The sequence below is a fragment of the Anneissia japonica genome, unplaced genomic scaffold (assembly GCF_011630105.1).
Source record: "Anneissia japonica isolate Jap-2015-1 unplaced genomic scaffold, ASM1163010v1 scaffold560_len657749_cov147, whole genome shotgun sequence".
Classification (NCBI taxonomy): Eukaryota; Metazoa; Echinodermata; class Crinoidea; order Comatulida; family Comatulidae; genus Anneissia; species Anneissia japonica.
In genome coordinates, this window is record NW_022754288.1 from 196,568 (window position 1) to 202,437 (window position 5,870).

The 5,870-nt window shown below is 33.1% G+C and overlaps 1 long non-coding RNA gene across 1 annotated transcript in view; it reads right to left on the reverse strand.

Moving 5' to 3' along the window:
* The window catches only part of LOC117123183, a 3,787-nt gene extending 1,717 nt beyond the window's left edge, over positions 1-2,070 (reverse strand). Inside the window, exon 1 of the long non-coding RNA XR_004447816.1 lies at positions 2,018-2,070. This is a non-coding gene — a long non-coding RNA (uncharacterized LOC117123183). The remainder of the gene's footprint in view (positions 1-2,017) is intronic.
* Between the last annotated feature and the right edge of the window lie 3,800 nt (positions 2,071-5,870).

Sequence of the window (5,870 nt, forward strand, 5' to 3'; positions counted from 1 at the left end):
TAATAATAATAATAATAATAATAATAATAATGATAATAATAGTGTAGTTTTGTATAGTTTTATATATTAGCACCATATCAATCTATTATAAGGATAAACCTCTTTGGCTAAAACATGGGTTGCAATTGTGTCAAAATTTGTGAGCAATTTTTTTTCTTTCTGTTTCATAAGTAGGGTAGAGAAAAATGAAGTGACGTGGATCCTCAACTTTGTCTCCACCTGCACATTTTGAGTCATATTGCAGACCAAAAGTAAATAGATGAGAGTTTAAGTCACTAAAACCAAGACGTATTAAGAAATTCTCTCCGATTTTTTTAATAACGACCATCCTAAATATAACCACAAGGCAGAGTGGCTTGTATGTTTCCATGCACCAAGACGATCTAGCAGCTGATATCTGTATGTTTTTTAAAGCATCACTCAGGTAATCTTAAAGGTAATTTTATTTTTATATTTTTTATTTTTATATTATTTTTAGTAAGACTCAACATATTTAATGATATCGTTGCTTTATCAATTACAGACTTTCCATTTTGATGCGCAGGCATGTATTTTAACATTTTTTGCTCAGAAAGAATTACAATACAAATATCAATGTGAAGTATCGTCCGCATATATTACATTCAATAATCACCACGACGTCAATAAAAAAAATAAACAAGGGCCGAAAACAGAACCTTGCGGTACTCCTGCTGAAAGGTGAGTCCAAGGACTGGCAGTTCCCTCAATAATCAATAATCACGTGTTGTTGAAGTTGGATAAGGTAGCTACAGAATCACTCACGTAATGTGCCATTTATGCCATATTGGTTTAGTTTATGAATAATACCATTATGCCACACCTTGTCAAAAGCCTTAGATATAGCTAAGAAGATAAACATCACTTTATTCGAGTTCGAAGAAATGTCTGTAAGGTGAAGCTGGTATGTGGTAGAATCATCTGGTGTAAATCATGATTGAAACTGAGTGAGAGATTTATTAGAAACAAAATAATCATAGACTACATCAACATTTTTCATTATACAGGTATACACATAATTATTTTTGCTTCCAACAATTATGTATAAATAATTGTTGGAGCGATTTTCCTTATTTAATATGATGTTAAAACAATAGTTTATAAATAATGACTAGAGTAAAATTATTATTTATATATAATGACTTCTGGCATTTCAATTATTTATAAATAATGCTTTACGTAAAAATTCATAACCAACAGGGTTTGGAAATTTAACTTTGCCTTATTATATTTTTTCAACAAATTTGATGACATCAGCGTCAGAGACGTACAGACGAACATCCATGCCATTTCAAATGTTCCTACTGCTTTACAGCACTGGAACCAAAAAAGAAACAGGGAAATTAATGTAAGAGTAGGCCTATTAGTATAAGCTACTACCTCAATATTTCAATTCAAGACATCGACGGAAAGAGGGAAACACGAATAGCCGAGCAACTAAGCAGGCTGTCTGAGCAGTTAAATGGATAAGGAAAATAAAAAAGCATACAATAACGACTTATCAAACTTGAAAAATCAGTCAAGGATCTTGAAAATTAAATAGAATATGCACACAAGTGAAGCATTACGAATGAAGTAAACAAATCGGGAAATCGTAAATTTAGTATTTGTGCATTCGCCAGCCATGAATTAAATATGCATGATTGTGTTTTGTGATTGGTTGATTGCTAGCTTTTAAATGCTTGGTGAGTTAAGGCTCCCTTCCAATTGTTGTTTTCTTTGCTGGATGGATATAATGCAAAATTACCATGTTAATTTCATATTTCAACATGTTTTCGGTATATGGTCAATTCACATGATAAATTACACCCATATGATCCCCCTAAGCGAAATATACTAAAAATCAATAAAGGCCTAATATCTTGAGTAAGGACCAATCGTAGCACCGACATTTTAGGTGTCTTACCATTATTAGCACTTTTTTCCTAATTATGTTCTTAATCTTAAGAAAATAATTTTACACTCATTATTCACTAATAATTATTCAGTAAATTCTTACTTTTATTAAAGGTGCAGTCAAAAAAATTACCAGATGATGAACTTGAAAAAAAAAAAAAAACACAGCCGTCTTTAATAGTCTACAAAATATAAATTAAATGGTTAATTGTTTAGTTTGATACTAAGAAAGATAAATAAATGTATAAAATATTTTGTCACCAATCATATATATAGATTAGATATTCTTTTACCAAACCCTAATTACTGGTAATTAGTTTGAAGATGTGTTGGCAAGGTTAGTTAGATGTGTGTAGTAAGTTAGCAGCAGCTGCAGCAACAGCAGCAGCAGCAACAACAACAACAACAACAACAACAACAATAATAAAAACAACGCAAAACGTTTAGAATATGCCAATGTCCGGAACAAATCAGTCCGGAGCAGCAGCCACTCGCATAACCGATACACTTAGCATCTTTAATATTTTCAGTGGTAGCATTTTCAATTACCAGTATAATCAAGATACAAAAGGAAGCTTTTTAATCAATTGTCATTGCTGCTTTGCTTAGGACAGGAATGGTTGATTTAGCAAAATCGGAATTGAGTTATAAATTATTGGTCCGGCCATAACCGGACCACTTCCGACGGCTTTTATTAAGTAAATGCATTTTAAATATTACATTATACCATATTATCCTAGTTTGCAATACATATTTAAATTCAGTTTTTCATCTTCGGTTACTATACCGTTCCAATTGCATTGTAAATAATTAATGCCGAAGTGACGTTTGTTTTTGTTTTGAATTACCTGGCCAATCAGGACCCTGATGACGTTTCATCGATTCTGGAGAAAGTATGATAAAAACAATGCTAAAGAAAGCTCGTCGGTAGCTACTGAAATGATCTCATTTTTCAAGGATAGAGGATATCCTACTCACATAACTGATAATTCTTTAAAACGTATTGCGCACATGACTCAAGATGAAGCTCTACAACCCCGTACGCATGTTGACGCTGATCGAATACCCATCATCCTGACTTACCATCCTACGACTACCAAAATCTTCACCATTTTAAAGAATAATTTCGATATACTTTTATCAGATGAAACCACAAGTGCGATCTTCCAATCTCCTCCACTTTGTTCATATAGAAAAGATAGGAGAAATAGTCTCGTCAGCTCATCTCTCAGGTCTACTGATGATTGTTCAGGATCGACTGTTTCATGCCATAGGCCTCGTTGTAATACTTGCGCACACATCTACTCCACCAATATTCTTAAAGGACCATCCGGCACTCATGCTATCAAGGACACTTTCTCATGCACTTCCATCAATCTCATATACGCTATTATCCTGTCTCTTATACACACCTAGATGTGTATAAGAGACAGTCGTTAGCTTTACCTCGGGCTTCGTATATTTTCATCTTAAACAATTATTACTTTAAATGTCTATAATAGAAAATACTCGTCACATCTGTTATTTCACATACAATTTGTGGCACATGAAAACCTGTCTCTTATACACATCTAGATGTGTATAAGAGACAGGCAAAACAGTGGGCGATTTGAACAGTAATGGTTTCTTCCTTTCTTTGACAGTAATTTTGAAATAATCAAGCTATCAGTATTTTTTCACAGAAATACCCAGTGGGATTCTTATTATTAGTATAATCGGAGGAATGGGTGGAAAACATCTCTTGAGCTCGTGACACATATGAAAAGATTCTACGGGCCTTTTACAATAGTCCACCCAAACTAAGAGGCCTAAATAGAATTTTCGCAAGTTTTTCGAATGATAAAGTAAGAGGTATTGTTTCACAGCTTGTTTTGTGATTAATGCATACTAAATGGCCTACAGTGAAACTTACTGTTTCTCTATTTAAAATAGAGATATCTCTATTTAAAACTTATATATATTTCTATTACTAAACATATTTCTATTTTAAATGGAAATATCTTAGTTTAAATAGAGATATCTTCGTTTTAGACAGAGATATCTCTATTTAAAACTAAGATACCTCTGTTTATTTATTTATATTTTACCAGAACTTTTTTTATATGGAATTTTAGATATTTAGAATTTGCTTCAACTTGTGATTAAAATGTTGATTTTTTTTTTAAATAAATAATAACATTTTTATAATTTTTTGTAAATAATAATATATTCTAATTAATACGAATACATTTATGACATTTAGAAAATGCCACTTCCTGTAATTAGGATTTTTATAAAGTTTTTGTAACTAATGGATAACAGATAATTTGTATATATAATGATAATTATAATTTTAATTTTAATCTACTGATTTTTTGTTTTTTTTCTATGACTGATTTTTTATTTTACCTGTTTGTGTTTTATTTCCTCCTTTGAATATCTTGTATTATCCAATCTGTTATACGATTGCAAATTATGAATTATGAAATTTACGATTAAATTACAACTGGGTTTGCCATACACATTGCCTACGTCGAGTAATCATTAGTCACTTCTGAGCGTTAATCAGCTTGTGATATATAATGCTCTTATATGGTATCAGGTATCAATTTGACAATAATTGTATGCATTGATCTGGCCGTTCTTTGGACTGATTCATGTTTACAGTTCCTCAATAATACCTCCATGGCTATAGTTTGGCCGTGAAATTTATATTCATATAGTCATCTCTGAACTGCTTCGTCTGGGCCGGCTGCTTTAGTAAAGTTTCGGATAAAATCTTTCCAGCATGACTTATCTTTTGCATGAGCTTTGAGATGTCTTGAGATCATTAAGTGCATAAGTGATTGTGACTTTAGATTGTTATTGATAAGCCATTTCAGGTCTTATTACAGTGAAAATGAATGAAAAATGAGGTCTTGCTATATACAATCTTGAATTTCGGTTATGTAGCACTAGGCCTTAAACATCATTATTTCACATATTGAAAATTATAAATAGGCCCAATAATGTTTCATTTTTTATAGCATAGTTTAAACATTTTTTGAAAATACTTTATAGCGGATTTCCAGTCATTAAGCCTACGTCGTTATTGTATTTATCAGTCATCGTACTTTTGAGCTGTAACGTCGTTTTGTCCATCGTTCTACATTACCTTATACAGTGTGCTTCATAGTCGTCAATCAGAGATATTGCCCTTATATTAAATCAGGTGTCAAGTTGACAATTGTAGGCCTATGCATATTGATCTAGCCGTGCTTCAATTGGCCTGTGTTATGTTTACAGTTCATTCTCGTCTGTACAGTGGGAGATAGTTTGGCCGTGGATATTGTTCCGACGATTTTATATAAATACGAGGTGTTGTTAAACGTCAGTCATGCTATCTGAATGCAGCGTGTCGTAAGAATATCCATATTGTGCATATTGAAGCACTGCATAGTCACAGAGCAGAAAGTTAAAAGCTGAGTAGGCCTATTCTGAGGAAACTTTATAAGGCCGTTATTTCAATTCAAGAAATCCTGATCTCAACAACCATCCTTAATGGAATTTCTCGGGCTGGAAGCAACGACATGGCTACTTATCGCGCTCGTATTGACTCTGCTGTACATTTAAGGCATATGGAACTTCTCGTACTGGAAACAGCGTGGTATACCAGGACCTAAGCCACTCCCTTTTATTGGCAATGGTTTCGAAATGTTCGTAAAGTTTGGATTGCATCAAAGTCATCTCGAATATATTTCAAAATATGGCCCGATTGTTGGTATCTATGAAGGGCGAAATCCTCAGCTGATAGTTGGGGATCTGGACAAACTTCGTCAAATTCTGATCAAGGACTTCTCGTACTTCCACGACCATCGAGTGTTTGATATAAATATGAAACCACTGGACAAAGGATTACCGGGAGTAGTTGGAAATGAATGGAAGCGTATCAGAAACAGTTACTCCGGCCTTCAGTTCTGGTAAGCTGAAGATGATGG